This window comes from Bos mutus, chromosome 22 (genome assembly GCF_027580195.1).
Source record: "Bos mutus isolate GX-2022 chromosome 22, NWIPB_WYAK_1.1, whole genome shotgun sequence".
Classification (NCBI taxonomy): Eukaryota; Metazoa; Chordata; class Mammalia; order Artiodactyla; family Bovidae; genus Bos; species Bos mutus.
In genome coordinates, this window is record NC_091638.1 from 40,822,772 (window position 1) to 40,839,850 (window position 17,079).

The following is a 17,079-nucleotide window of genomic DNA, read 5'->3' on the forward strand; positions in this document are numbered from 1 at the left end:
GATTGACATCTATTATGTTAGTCTCCCCCCACCAGACAGTTACACATATTTAATAATTTTTGTGTGTAAAAAGTAAGGTTAAACAGTTACATAGTCGAGTTGTTAGGCTTTACGTGGTTTTGAGAATGATCCTGGAGATGAGATGGCATTAGTAGTGGCAGGAGGTCACATCTGACATGAAACGTACCTCCTAAAATGGCAATGGATTGTTCTTGGTCAGAGGAAGTTCTAGTGGCATTTGCTGGGACAGTGAAGAATATATCTTATAAAAAAGACTTGCGGATAGGACAAAGTAATTACTCATCTTTGTATGTATTTGAATGATTTCACTGGATACATTTAATATGCATTTTTAAAAATAGCAATAAAGGACTGGAAATACGTGAATATGGGCAATACTTCCCTGGCATGATATCAGTGGACAGTGTTCATTTAAACCCTTCCTGGAACTCATATGTACATCCCCCTTTCCTCTTCTCTCACTCCTTCTCATCTTTATTCCACTCACAGTATCTCCCCATTCCAAAGTCTCAGCTAACAATTTAGCATGTGTAATAAATATAAATATTGAACAGCCCCATGTGTCAGAACACAAACATTTATTATGCTTTCAGTCACGATCCATTCTCTTGTTTCCATTTTACATTGTCTGCCTTCTAGTCTCTCGTATTCCACAGTTGTTTAAAACTTATAGATTTATGCAAAGTTTACAAAATCGGGCAAGACTATCCCTCAAATGTGTAGGGCTGTGACACATTGCTGTGTTTTCTAGAAATACTCACCAAATGCAGATTATGGAGGGATGAGTCAGACATCTTCACTTCTTGATGGCCCTGACTTCTTTCTGGTGAATCACCTTCCTGTCTAGAGGGTTTTTCTGGAAGATGAAGAAGGCTTAAGGATGGTAAATGAAATGAGCTGAAATGGAACCCTGGTGTGAGTTTTGCACAGAATTGTTTGATCCTTGTGTTATGGTTCTGGTTAGTGTTTTTGAGCCCTGAAGCAAAGCTCTTTTTAACATGAAAGCTGTCAATATGAAATATATAGATCTAAAAGAGGAGTATTTTAATATTAATTATTAGCAGAAGGAGGAATTGCATTCTATAACTTTGACTTTTAGCATCTCCACCTATTTCTCTTTGCTTAGAAAGACTTCCCTTTTCTCTCTTCATAGTAAAAGGCATGTCCTTCATGATTCTGAAGACCTATACTTCACTGTTTCTTTTCTTTAAGGAGACTGACAGGTTTCTGCCATTTGCTGTGTAATCTCGGTTAACTCATTTAACCTCTCTGAACTCTGGTATCTTCCTCCAAAATATGGGGCTAATTATGGGAACTGCCTCACAGAATGCTTATGAAGGATTAAATGGCAATTATTATAAAGTGATAAGCAAGATACTTGGCATACAGAAGCTCTTAAGAGTTGGTAAGGACTATTATGGGAAGGAAATGTGCACTTACTGATTCTGTATCACTGACTAAGGATATTATTTTCAATATCCTGTTTCTCATAGGATATTACCTATTGCAGTTTTCAATGAGGCAAGATATAGAGATATCTGAGATCAAAAAACTAGGGTAAAATAAATAACATGGCAAAGTACCATGTAGATTATCTCCGGTAGTCATGAACCCGTATAAGCCTCATTGCTTTGAGATTAAATGCTGCCAGTGTTACTGCCAGATCTGATTGATGTTTTATCATTTTATCATTTAACTTTATGCTGTACTTTCATTCCACATCTTCTCATGTACTTGGCAGGGTGATCAAGGAAGCTCTGACTTATGTTTCTACCTAAAACCAAAACCAAATATCACTAGGTGAGGTAGTGAATGAAGGTTAAATATTTTGAGAGGAACTGGGAGGTGCAAAAGAGTATTTCCTAAATGTTTTTCACTTGTTTCCACTTCTAGTATGGCTAAGTATGTGCTGTTGAACCTGGTATCTTCACATATAGAAACTGTAAAGTATGCGAGAAAAACTACCTGACAACCCTAGAGAGTCAAAATAAGTAGGTAGATTCTGAAAGGAACTTCAGATTCAAAACTTAGAAGCAGGCTCAGTGCAGAGTGATTTCCCCATTTTATGGCTTTTTCGACTGAGGGTATGCATGGTGAGGTTAATGTCACTTCGGGTGACTAACTCCAGTAGAAAAACCACAATCTTTTTAGTTTGAAGACCCCAGGAACAGGGTTCAGTGCAACAACAGCCCCTGGAAAATGAAGCTAGAATACTGTTTTTAAATTAATAATTTTATTTATTTGTTTTTGGCTGTGCTGGGTCTTTGTTGTTGCAGACTTTCTCAGTTGCGGCAAGCGGGGGCCACTCTTTGTTGCGGTGTAGGAGCTTCTCATTGAGGTGGCTGCTCTTGTTGTAGAGCAGAGGCTCTAGGACACATGAGCTTCAGTAGCTTCAACACAGGAGCCCAGCATTTCAGCTCCCAGGCTCTAGAGCATGCTCAATAGTTGAGGGTCGTGTGCTTGGTTCCTCTGTGGCATGTGGGATCTTCCTGAACCAGAGATCGAACCTGTGTCTCCTGTATTGGCAGGTGGATTATTTACCACTGAGCCACCAGGGAAGCCCTTAAGCTAGAATTCTGGAAAGCGGAAAGGCGGATGAGGAAGCTCCCGATTCCGTGTATAAATAAAACCCAAAGTTTTGACTGACTCCCGAATCATGAATGTGTGGAGCAGATACAAGCTGCTGCTAAGTCGCTTCAATCGTGTCCGACTCTGTGAGACCCCATAGACAAAAGCCCACCAGGCTCCCCCGTCCCTGGGATTCTCCAGGCAAGAACACTGGAGTGGGTTGCCATTTCCTTCTCCAATGCACTAAAGTGAAAAGTGAAAGGGAATTCGCTCAGTCGTGTCCGACTCTTAGCGACACCATGGACTACAGCCTACCAGGCTCCTCCGTCCATGGGATTTTCCAGGCAAGAGTACTGGAGTGGGGTGCCATTGCCTTCTCCGAGATACAAGCTAGCACAGCTGGAGATGAAAGAACTGAACTGAAGTTTGAGCTGCCACCCAAGAGACAGTTTTCACTTTGTATATAATCAAATTAATTGCTTGCTAAAACAAACAAATCAGTACTCTTCACAGAATTCGAACAGATTTTAGAGTCTTTGCTTCAAAATATTTGCATCATACATTCACATAATACAATCCCAAATTACATAAGATATGAAGAACCAAAAAAATGTGACCCCTTCTGAAGATAAAAGTCTAATTCCAAGATGACCCAAAGGTGGGAATTAGCAAAGATTTTAAAACAGCTTTTATAACCATACTCAATGAGGCTAGAAAGGTACACTCACAATGAGTAAAAAATATAGTAAATGGAAACTACAAAAAAGTAACAAATGGAGATTCCAGAACTGAAAATATATTTGAAATAAAAATTCACTGAGCTACATCCATTGGAAATAATAGAAGGTGTCAATGAACCTAAAGATAGAACAGAAGCAAATTTTATTCTTAAGAACAGAAAGAAAAGAGTTTTTTTTATTTTTTAATTGTTGGCCATACTCCATTGTATGTGGGAACTTAGTTCCCTGACTAGGGATTGAACCCACATCCCCTGCACTGGAAGGTGGAGTTTTAACCTCTGGACCACTGGGTAAGTCTCAGAAGAAAGATTTAAAAAACTAAAGAATAACAAATAGAGCCTCAGAGATCTATGTAACATAAGTAAAAATGTCTAACATATATGTAATTGGAGTCTCAGAAGAAGACAAGAAAGAGAATGGGAAAGGAAAATATTTGAAGAAATAATGGCCACATTTTTTAAAAATTTGATGAAATGTATACATTTACAGATCCAGAAACTCAGTGAACTTCAAACAAGATTAATTTGAAGAAAACTGTACCTATGCACATCATATTCTGTTGGACACCAACAGTAAAGAGAAAATTTTGATAGTGGTCAGAGAAAATGGCAGGTTACCTTCCAGGACACTGTACTTCAAATCAGCACTGCCTTCTTATCAGTAACTATAGAGTCTAGGAAAAGTGAAATGATATTTTTTAAGTACAGAGAAGGAAAAAGAAAAATCCTGTTAACCCAGAAATCTATGTATAGTGAAAATATCCTTTGAGACTGAAGACAAATTAAAGACATTTTCAGATAAAAGTAAGCTAAGAGAATTCATTGCCAGCAGACCTACAACACAAGAAATGCTAAAGGAAGTTATTCAAGCTGAAGTGAGATAACACCAGATGGAATCTTAAATCTTCAAGAATGAATCAAGAATATCAGAAATTGTAAATATGAAAGAGTATTTTCATCTCAGTATCTTTAAAATGCACAGAAAATTAAAAAGCCAAATCATAACACTGCCTTGTGATACTTATAATGTACTATATGTAGATATCATATGTAGGACAATTATAACATAAATAATGAGGGGGGTGCATATTAAATGGACTTATATAATTGTATAGTTTTCAATTTTATATGGGGTGGTAATGAAATGAACTCTTAAGTAGACTGTGAAAGCTCAAAAATGTATATTTTAATGCTTAGAAAAATAACTGAAAATCCAGTAGATAAAGTAGAATCCTAAGCACTTTAAAAATGATTCAAAAAGAATGCAGGAAAGATTGAACAGAGAACAAAAAGCAGAAGAGGCAAAAGGAAACCAAGCAATGAAATTGTAGCTGTAAGTGCAACCATATCATGTTAATCATATTTATTTATATTGAATGATTTTATTGTTCCATTGCTCAGTTGTGTCAGACTCTTTGCAACATGGTGGACTGTAGCATGCCAGGCTTCATATAGAATGTTAATGTTGCACACTGGCTTTGGAACTCAAATAAAGGCCCTTTCATGTTGGGTGAAAATCTTGGTAGATTGGACCTAGGGTGGTCTTTGGAGAGAGATCAAGCCATGAGCCTTTGATGTGGGGGCACTGACTCCAAGACCCTAGACAACGAGAGAACTAACCCTAGGGAATATCAAATAGTGAGAACACACACAAAGGAAACCACTTGAATACAAGACCTGGCATCACCCAACCACCAGCAGCACCCTGTGCATGACAACCTCATTTAAACAACAAACGAAACAAAAATATAAACCCAGTCATCAGCAGACAGGATTACCACCTCACTCACCCTTGCCCATCAGAGGAAAAACAAACAAACAAAAACTCAACACAAATCTCACCCTATAGAAAGCTTACAGAAACCACTGGACCAACCTTAGGAGGGCAGAAACCAAAAGGAAGAAAGAATTCAGCCTTGAAGCCTGGGAAAAGGAGACCTCAAACACAGTAAGATAAAAAAAATAATGAAAAGGCAGATAAATACTACACAAATGAAGGAACAAACTGGAAACACAGAAGTCCAAATAAATGAAGAGGAAATAGCCAAACTACCTGAAAAAGAATTCAGAATAATGATAGTAAAGATGATCAAAATCCTTGAAAACAAAATGGAGAAAATGCAATAATTAATTAACTAAGATCTAGAAGAATTGAAGAATAAACATACAGAGTCAAACAACACACCTACTGAAATTAAAAATACTCTATAAGGAATGAATAGCAGAATATCTGAAGCAGAAGAATAAATCAGTGAGCTGGAAGATAAAATGGTGAAGATAACTTCTGAAGAGCAGAATAAAGTAAAAAGAATGAAAAGAACTGAGGACAGTCTCAGAGACCTCTGGGGCAATATCAAATGCACCAACATTCAAATTATATGGGTCCCAGAAGAAGAAGAGAAAAAGAAAGGTATGAGAAAATTTTTGAAGAAATCATAGTTGAAAATTTCCCCAACATGGAAAAGGAAATAGTCACTCAACTCCAAGAGTCACAAAGAGTCCCATACAGGATAAACCTAAGGAGAAACATGCCAAGATACATACTAATCAAACTAACAAAGACTAAATACAAAGAAAGAATATTAAAAGCAGCAAGGGAGAAGCAACAAATAACATACAAGGGAAACCCCATATGCTTAACAGCTGATCTTTCAGCAGAAACTGTGCAGGCCGGAAGGGAATGGCAAGATATATAAAGTACTGAAAGGGAAAAATCTACAGCCAAGATTACTGCACCCAGAAAGGATCTCATTCAAAATTGATGGAGAAATAAGCTTTTCAGACAAGCAAAAATTAAGAAAATTGAGTACCACCAAACCATCTTTACAACAAATGTTAAAGGGACTTATATAGTCAAGAAATACAAGAGAAGATAAAAGATCTACAAAATCAACCACAAACAATTAAGAAAATGGTAATAGGAACATATATATCAATAATTACTTTAAATGAAAATGGACTAAATGCTCCAACCAAAAGACATACACTGGCTGAATAGATACAAAAACAAGACCCATTTATATGCTATCTACAAGAAACCCACTTCAGACCTAAAGACACGTATAGACTGAAAGTGAGAGGGTGGAAAAATATATTCCATGCAAATGGGAAGCAAAAGAAAGCTGGAGTAGCAATCCTCACATAAAGCAAAATAGATCTTAAAATAAAGAAGATTACAAGAGATAAGGAAGGACACTACATAATGATCAAGGGATCAATCCAAGAGGAAGACATAACAATTGTAAATATCTATGCACCCAACATAGGAGCATCTCAATACATAAGACAAACAATAAAAGACATAAAAGGAGAAATTGACAGTAACACAATAATAGTAGGAGACTTTAACACCCCACTCACACCAATGGACAGATCATCAAAACAGAAAATTAGTCAGGAAACTCAAGTCTTAAATGATACATTAGATGAAATGGATCTCATTGATATCTTCAGGACATTCCATCCAAATGCAAAGAATATACCTTTTTCTCAAGTGCACCTGGGACATTCTCCAGGATAGACCACATCTTGGGTCACAAATCAAACCTCAGTAAATTTAATAAAATTGAAATCATATCAAGCATCTTCTCTGACCACAATGCTATGAGACTAGATATCAATTATAGGAAAAAATAAAACTGTAAGCAACACGAACACATGAAGATTAAACAACATGTTTCTAAATAACCAACAGGTTATTGAAGAAATCAAAAAGGAAATCAAAAAATTTCTAGAAACAAATGACAATGAAAACATGACAACTCAAAACTTACGGGATGCAGCAAAAACAGTTCTAAGAGGGAAGTTTATAGCAATACAATCCTACCTCAAGAAAGAAGAAAAACATCGACTAGACAAGCTAACTTTACACCTAAAACAACTGGGAAAAGAAGAAGAAAAAAACTCTCCAAATTAGTAAAAGGAAAGAAATCATAAAGATCCCAACAGAAATAAATGAAAAAGAAATGAAAGAAACAGTAGTAAAGATTAATAAAACTAAAAGCTGGTTCTTTGAGAAGACAAAGGTGACAAGCCTTTAGCCAAACTCATCAAGAAAAAAGAGAGAAGAATCAAATCAACAAAATTAGAAATGAAAAAAGAGAGGTTACTGTTGTACAGTTGACAATGCAGAAATACAAAGGATTATAAGAGGTAATTGTGAACAATCATATGGCAATAAAATGGATAGCCTGGAAGAAATGGACAGATTCTTAGAAAAGTTCAATCTTCTAGGACTGAACCAGGAAGAAATAGAAATTATGAACAACCCAGTTTCAAGCACTGAAATTGAAGCTGTGATCAAAAATCTCCCAAAAAACAAAAGCCCAGGACCAGATGGCTTCACAGGATAATTCTATCAAACATTTATAAAAGACCTAATGCCTATCCTTCTAAAACTTTCAGAAAATTGCAGAGGAAGGAACACTTCCAAACTCATTATACAAGGCCACTATCACCCTGATACCAAAACCAGACAAAGACAACACACAAAAAAGAAACTACAGGCCAATATCACTGATGAATATAGATGCAAAAATCCACAACAGAATTTTAGCAAACAGTTCAGGAACACATCAAAAAGCTGATACACCATGATCAAGTTGGTTTTATTCTAGGAATGCAAGGATTCTTCAATATACACAAATCAATCAATGTGATACACCATATCAACAAATTGAAAGATAAAAAATGTATGATAATCTTTTTCTAGATACAGAAAAAGCCTTTGACAAAATTCAGCACCCATTTATAATTAAAACTCTTAAAAAAAATATGGGCACCTAAGGAACCTACCCTGGTGGCTCAGAGGTTAAAGTGTCTACCTGGAATGCAAGAGACCTGGGTTCAATCCCTGGGTTGGGAAGATCCCCAGGAGAAGGAAATGGCAACCCACCCCAGTACTCTTGCCTGGAGAATCCCATGGAGGGAGGAGCCTTGTAGGCTACAGTCCATGGGGTCGCATAGTAAAGGCCATATATGATAAGCCTACAGCAAGCATTATACTCAATGGTGAAAAACTGAAAGCATTCCTCCTAAGATCAGGAGCAAGACAAGGGTGTCCACTTTCACCACTGTTATTCAACATAGTTCTGAAAGTCCTAGCTACAGCAATCAGAGAAGACAAAAAGTAAATAAATAAAAGGAATACAGATTGGAAAAGAAGAAGTAAAGCTCTCACTGTTTGCAGATGACATGATGCTGTAAACAGAAAACCCTAAAGATAGTATCAGAAAATTACTAGAGCTAATCAGTGAAGTGAGCAAAGTTGCAGGGTACAGAATCAATACACAGAAATCACTTGCATTTCTATATACTAACAATGAAAAATCAGAAAGAGAAATTAAGGAATCAATCCCATTCACCATTGCAAGAAAAAGAATTAAATACCTAAGAATAAACTTACCTAAGGAAAGAAAAGAACTGTACACAGAAAATTATAAGACACTAATGAAAGAAATCAAAGATGACATAAACAGATGGAGAGATATTCCACGTTCCTGGGTAGGAAGAATCAATACTGTGAAAATGACTATACTACTAAATGCAATCTACAGATTCAATGTGACCCCTATCAAATTACCAGTAGCAGTTTTCACAGAACTAGAACAAAAATTTCACAATTCATATGGAAACACAAAAGACCCCGAACAGCCAAAGCAGTCTTGAGAAAGAAGAATGGAGCTGGAGGAATCAACCTTCCTGACTTCAGATTCTACTACAAAGCTACGGTCATCAAGACAGTATGGTACTGGCACAAAAACAGAAATATAGACCAATGGAACAAGGCAGAAAACCCAGAAATAAACCCATGCACCTATGGGTACCTTATTTTTGACAAAGGAGGCAAGAATATACAATGGGGCAAAGACAGCCTCTTCAGTAAATGGTGCTGGGTAAACTGGACAGCTACATGTGAAAGAATGAAATTAGAACACTTCCTAACAGCAAACACAAAGATAAACTCAAAATGGATTAAAGACCTAAATGTAAGACCAGAAACTATAAAACTCTTAGAGGAAAACATAGGCAGAATACTTGATGACATAAATCCAAACAAGATTCTCTATGACCCACCTCCTAGAGTAACGGAAATAAAAACAAAAGTAAACAAGTGGGACCTGATTAAACTTAACAGCTTTTGCACCACAAAGGAAACTATAAGCAAGGTGAAAAGACAACCTGCACAATGAGAGAAAATAGTAGCGAATGAAACAACTGACAAAGGATTAACTTCCAAAATATACAAGCAGCTCATACAACTCAGTACCAGAAAAACAAACAACCCAATCAAAAAGTGGGAAAAAAACCTAAACAGACATTTCTCCAAAGAAGACATATAAATGGCTAACAAACACATGAAAAGATGCTCAACATTGCTCATTATTAGAGAAATGCAAATCAAAACTACAATGAGATATCACCTTACACCCGTCAGAATGGCCATCATCAAAAAGTCTACAAACAGTAAATGCTGGAGAGGGTGTGGAGAAAAGGGAACACTCTTGCACTGTTGGTGGGAATGTAAATTGATGCAGCCACTGTGGAAGACAGTATGGGGATTCCTTAAAAACTAGGAATAAAACCACCATATGACCAGCAATCCCAGTCCCAGGCATATACCCTGAGGAAACCGAAATTGAAAGGGACACATGTATCCCCTTGTTCATTACAGCACTATTTACAATAGCTAGAAAATGGAAGCAACCTAGCTGTCCATCGACAGATGAATGGATAAAGAAGTTGTGGTACATATACACAATGGAATATTACTCAGCCATAAAAAGGAATGCATTTCAGTCAGTTCTGATGAGGTAGATGAACCTTAGAACCTATTATACAGAGTGAAGTGAGTCAGAAAGAAAAAGATAAATATCATATTCTAATGCATATATATGGAATCTAGAAAAATGGTATTGAAGAATTTATTTTCAGGGCAGCAGTGGAGAAACAGACATAGAAAATAGAGTTGTGGACATGGGCATAGGGGAGGAGAGGGTCAGATGTATAGAAAGAGTAACATGGAATCTTACATTACCATATGTAAAATAGATAGCCAATGGGAATTTGATGTGTAGCTCAGGAAACTCAAACAGGGGCTCTGTATCAATCTAGAGGAGTGGGATGGGGTGGGAGATGGGAGGGAGAGTCAAAAGGGAGGAGATATATGTGTGCTTGCTGCTGCTGCTAAGTCGCTTCAGTCCTGTCCGACTCTGTGCGACCCCATAGACGGCAGCCCACCAGGCTCCCCCGTCCCTGGGATTCTCCAGGCAAGAACACTGGAGTGGGTTGCCATTTCCTTCTCCAGTGCATGAAAAGTGAAAGTGAAGTCGCTCAGTCGTGTCCGACTCCTAGTGACCCCATGGACTGCAGATATATGTGTACCTATGGCTGATTCATGTTGAGGTTTGACAGGACACAATAAAATTCTGTAAAGCAATTATCCTTCAATAAAAAAATAAAAAAGAGAAAAATGATAATGGATTAAATAATTAAAAATCAGAGTTTATCAGGATGGATTAAAAAACAAGAACAACTATTTTTTGTTGAGATAAATTTTAAATATAAAGATACAGTTAAGTTGAAAGTAAATTGATGGAAAAAAGTACACCATAGTAAAAGCAGAAGAAGTCTATATTAGTATCAGAAAAATTAAACTTTAAGGCAAAAAGTATTACCAGAGTTAAGGTGTGTTTGATAATAATAAATAGGTCATTACATTAAGATAATAATTATAAGTGAGTGTTTATACCTGATAAGGTTCCAGTGAGGTTACTTTGAGTATTTTTGAGTCTAAAATTTTTTGAGGATAATCCAGTTGTAAGTTAAGAGACACAGGTTGCTCATCACTTTAGGGTAGCGACTGTTTCATAAAATTGTGGCATCAAAGCTCAACACAAGTGCAAGCAAAAGCATAGCTGGAGAGTGTAGATATCTGTATGTCTATACATATATGAGAGGGTCCCTAGACTGGACCAAGTGACACACATCCAAGTTATTATTAGCTCCATTATTAGCCAGCTAAGAAATAGCTACCTTATTTGTGATGGTTTATAGAAAATTTAAAAATAAGATTAATTATATATATATATAATTATTGTATATTAATATAAAATCAGGAAAGAATTCCACCAATGACTATTGCTAAGAGGAGTGTAAGTATACTCTAAGCACACAAATGTACACCTGGGTTTTCTGGCAGGGAGAGCAAAGAGGGAAACACAGGAAATTTCAAATTCATATGATCAGAAAAGTTAAAACATTTCAGAAATTTCTCATGTGATCTTAAAGATCCCTTCCTGTATTTGAGATTTTATAAAATTGGGGTAATAACGTCTACCTTTCATAATCTTGGTAGGAATGATTGAGACCACACTGGTATATAAGTATTATTTTACTGTTGTCTTTATATAACTCCAATAAACATGCATGGTAGAAATCTAAGGAATCTGACTGTAGTTAACTTAAAACTCCAGAGTCTGAACTTCTGAGGCTTATCTAGTTATTATTTATGTGTGTCCCTATGTGGTCAATAACCATGAGAAGTATGTTACAGTCTTCTACGTACAAAGTAGGTGTTATAAATTAGTAAATTAGGAAACAGCCTCAGGGAAGTGATGTCACTTGACCAAGGCACTGTATAAATGTTTTAAGTCAAAATTTGAACCCCTTTCTCTACATCGCCAAAGCCTGTTTTATTTTTACTACATTATACTGCTTCTAGGTCTTCCCATGTGGTGCTAGTGGTAAAGAACCTGTCTGCCAATGCAGGAGACACAGGAGATGCGGGGTAGATCCCTGGATCGGGAACATCCCCTGGAGGAGGGTGTGCAACCCACTTCAGTATTCTTGCCTGTAGAATCCCATGGACGGAGGAGCCCAGCAGGCTATAGTCTGTAGGGTCACAAAGAGTTGGACATGATTGAAGTGACAGCATGCATATACTGCTTCTAAAATATTGAATGAGTTTAACAGTATTGGTATTATTCCCAAGAAATATTCCAATGTATAAAGCAGTCGTTGTGAAGAACTGGCACATAGTGCATTAGAATTCATGTGATATGAAATCACCAATGGAGTCATGACTCAGAAGGCTCCATAGACCCCTGCCAGCATCTAAATATCTATATTTTGCATCTTAAAAAATAATTGCTTCAAGATTTGAGGACTTGGAGAGTGACAGAGAGTAAGGTCACCCTGGGACCAATAATGACCGCTTTGCCAATACAGTTGGAATGTTTTTTAACTGTAAAGCTTATTTAATGAAAAGAGACCCCCAAACCTTTTTACTAATGTGTGGTGCTCTCTTGTCAGTTTGAAAGGAACCAACTGTCAGCCTGCCAATCACCATGCATACAGTATATGCTCATTAAATCACGCACTGTGAGTTTCTTCAGGTTGGCAAACTGGTTAATCGAAAAAAAATATGTAGTGTTGCTCTTACAGTAAAGAGGCAGGAATCAAAAAAATGGAGAGCTTACTCTTAATATTTCGGAGTTTGCTTTTAAGTGCAGCCAGAAATTGTTCTGTTTTACAGTTTTGATTAAAGGATTGTTCCTTCTGCATCTTTTTTGGTTTTGTTTATAATTCAAACACTGTAATTATAATGGAGTTGCTTTTATAATAGAGCTACTAAATCATTCTGCCAGCAGATGAAAACCCAAGTAAAGGGCTCAATTTTTTGTGCTGCAGCTGTAAGGCCAACTTCAGTGTGTTGGGGTTGAAACAAACTGGGAATGGAAGATGGGTTTTAGCTTTGCTAAATCTCTGCTGTGGTATTTTCATTTTAGGAGATTTAGGCCTTATCATCACCTCAGTGGGTGAGTTAATCCCTTTTGAGAGCTGACACCCTTAGGCTCTCATAGCCTATGATAATTAGGCTGTTTGATTTGTTGTATGGTAGCTCTAAAAAATACCAGTGCCCAAGCTCAACCCTGAATATTCGTTGAAAAGACTGATGTTGAAACTGAAGTACCAATATTTCTGCCACCTGATATGAAGAGCTGATTCACTGGAAAAGACCCTGATACTGGGAAAGATTGAGGGCAAGAGGAGAAAAGGGTGGCAGAGAATGAGATGGTTGGATGGCATCACTGACTCAATGGACATGAGTTTGAGCAAACTGGGGGAAGATAGTGAAGGACAGGGAAAACTTGTGTGCTGCAGTCCATGGGGTCTCAAAGAGTCGGACTCAACTTAGTGACTAAACAACAACAAGCTCCGCCCCAGATCAAATAAATCAGAATCCTTGTGGGGGAGGGAGTGGCTAACTGTTTTTAGAAGCTCCCCAGGCTTCCCTAGTGGCTCACTTGGTAAAGAATCTGCCTGCAGTGCTGAAGACCCAGGTTCAATCCTGGGTCTGGAAGGTCTCCTGGAGAAGGCAATGGTAACCCACTCCAGTATTCTTGCCTGGAGAATTCTAAGGACAGAGGAGCTGGTGGGCTACAGTCCATGGGGTCACAAAGAGGCAGACATGACTGAATGACTAACACACTCACAGGTTATTCTAATAGGAGCCAGGGCTGAGAGAGACAGGCCTAAATTGACTCGACTTGTCCAGCATTTCAATTCGTCTGATTCAGCAGGTCTTATCATCAACCACAAGGCATCAACCAGTGGCTTAGCAACCAATAAACCCTGCATGGTTTCAGAGGGTTAAAAACTGTGGTTTCCGAACTCCACTTATATCTATGCAATGAGATTCTTTGGAGTCAGGACCTAGGAATCTCCATTTTTAACCAGAGGTCCTAGGTGATTCTTATGTACTAAGATATGAGAATTTTCCAAAAGCAAGATGATCTTTGAAAGTGAAGATGAGTGGAACTTCAGAGGAAAGTGCATAAATCACAGTAAAATCAGGGTAGGCTTTGAAAAAAAAAAACACAGGAATTTTGGTACACCCATTTAGGCTAACTGGGATTGCTCATGTTATAATAGCATTAGCCTTTTTGGTGGTAGGAGGGGTAACCTCCCACACCATCACCATCACCATCTAGTACCATGTTAGATGCAGGAATGCACAGACACTTCATAGCTTCTTTAACATTTAGATACTGAGGTTAATGATTAGGGCCAATGCATTTTTCAAGGGCCTAGAAAAATATTGAGAACTAAAAGGAAAATAAAATGATTTTAGTTTTGAAGTATAGAGAAATTGTAGAGTCAGAACAATTAGATATTTATTGAAATGTCAACAAAATAGAACATTATGCTATTGCTATTAATTACTAAATTTAGTAATTTTAAACAGTCTATGTTTAGAGACATTTTATGAGTTAGCTTTTCTCACTTAAGAATGTCTGAATTGCATGATGATTGTTGAGAAATTTTAGCCAATTTTAATATTTTATAAATCAAATTATACATAACCAAATAATTTCAAATGCAAAAATATAAAAACCTTCTCAAAAATTTTATACCCAACAATTGTTTATCTTATATAACATGGTGTTCAGCCTCTTAAAGAAAAAGTTCCTGGGACCTATGAAGGTCTTGTACCCGAGAGTATATACTTAAAAATTAAAGGATAGTTAATTGTCCTGGAATCCATTCTCATTGACAAGGCTATCAAAATATGCATAAGCAACCTTCTGAAGATACAGTTGAAACTAATCATTGTTGCTCACCTTCACTCTAGGGGGAGAAAAAGTCCAAAAAGGTAAAAGAAGAAAAAACAGTTTTAGCTACATATAGAACTCCCTTTAAACATATAGTACATCACTTACAGGAAAGTTGGGATTGTTAATGAGCATCAAATGAGATTGACAAGGCAAATTGCACAGTATGGGTCTTACTCAGAAAATTACCCCCAAGAAATTGTGATAATAGTAATAAAACAACACATAACTAAAATAAGAGACAGAGAAGTAGATGTCCTAGAAATTTGGAGTCTCTGAGGTCAGTTGTTACCTAGAGCTAAATGTCATTTTAAATTCTCCAGCCACTTTCATACCTTGGATTTGATTACATCTTAAGTCCCCAGTTTCAGAATTCTTCTGATCCATGGATTATGAGTCACGCTACTGACATCTTACTTAAGGTACATCTTCTCATAAGAATGTACATCATTTCATAAGATATTTCTTTTGTACAAGTTGCCACTACTGTTTTATTTATATTTTGGTTAATGTTCCTTTTTGATTGTCTCTTTCCTCAGAATATAAGCTCAAAGAAACCAGGAATTATGGCTTTTTATGATTTTACTGAATCAATCATGGGGAAGAAAGGATGGTGACAATTGATCACTCTGTCCTTGCCAACCATGATCAATCAGGAGTGTCATAGTATTGAGACAATGTTACAAATACTTATGGTCAGGAAATACTTTAGAATGTCATTTATAAACTTAGATTCTATAATACCAAGTCAATAAATGAGTGAATGAAAGGAAGCTGTATTCAAGCTTCACCTGTATCTCTCCTACCTTCCCCCAGGGTCCAAAAGAAAAATAAATAAATAAATAGAAGAAGGAAAATAATCTGTTTTTTTTTTATAAATTCTGTGACTTATAAATGAATAAAATGGCTAATTGTTCACTTGAAAAATGACTATACTTTTGGAAAGGGGCCTGAAAATTTCTTGGCAATACTTCAACTGATTAATAATTTAGAATGATGATTGACTAGAGAATGGAAGTGGAGCTAATAGCCTCTCATTTTCCTCTCGATTATTTTAGACAAATTGGTAAGTCAAGGCGGAGGTGTGGGGTGTTTCGGGGTCAACTGACTAGAAGCTCTGGATTAAAAATGCAGAGGGAGATCTGATCTCTCTAAGGTGCTGACTTCCCCTCTAATGGAGTCAGAAGCCTTGTGATGTGTTGCTTCTGCTGCTTAGCTGAGAGCTGCTGTTACACTCCCCAGAAGTCTATGTGAACTCAGGCGCCTCCCACTGTGACTGCTGTGTGACGCATCCTGCTAGGCACTGGTTAGGAAGAAACAATGGATTTAACACAGTTCTAACTTTAAGAAGTTCAAATATCTGGCAAGAGAGACACATATGTCTATAAATCATTATTCTATGAGGTGAAAAGTATTCAGTGTCTTTAGAGAGGGATATGAACAAATGCCATGGGAATCATTCGCTTACAGATTTGATGTGAGGTATCTGCCTAATTGGGAATTAGTGATTTGAAACAATGTGAGAAAGTCAAACTATACATGTTGTGCTGGTAACAGCGTTCAAATGAGAAAATGCCTAAGAAAGTAATGCTGGCACAAGAACCTGGTTGGGATTTCCAGGGCTCCATAGAACTCTGTGTTTGTATTCAGAAAGATAGGATTTGGGTAAATTATATCCTAGAAGGAGTGAAGCTTCCCCAAGCATTCAGATGGCAAAGAATTCGCCTGCAATTCAGGAGACACAAGAGATGAGGTTTGATCCCCTAGTCAGGAAGATCCCCTGGAGGAGGAAATGGCAACCCACTCCAGTATTCTTGCTAGAAAATGCCATGGACAGAGGAGCCTGGCAGGCTATAGTCCATGGAGTCCCAAAGAGTTGGACATGACTGAGCAACTTTTTCACTTTTACAGCTTTCAGCATAACCATGTGAAAGTGAAAGGGAAAGTCAATTGTGTCCGAGTCTTTGCGACCTCATGAATTACATAGTCCATGGAATTCTCCAGGCCAGAATACTGGAGTGGGTAGCCTTTCCCTTCTCCAGGGGATCTTCCCAACCCAGGAATCAAACCCAGTTCTCCTGCATTGCAGGCAGCTTCTTTACCAGCTGAGCCACAACGGAAGCCCAAGAATACTGG

The 17,079-nt window shown here is 37.3% G+C and overlaps 1 long non-coding RNA gene across 2 annotated transcripts in view; it reads left to right on the forward strand.

Annotated features, from left to right (window-relative positions):
* The window catches only part of LOC138984687 (uncharacterized), a 583,105-nt gene that overhangs the window by 440,620 nt on the left and 125,406 nt on the right, over positions 1 to 17,079 (forward strand). The gene's annotated exons all lie outside the window — the stretch shown is intronic.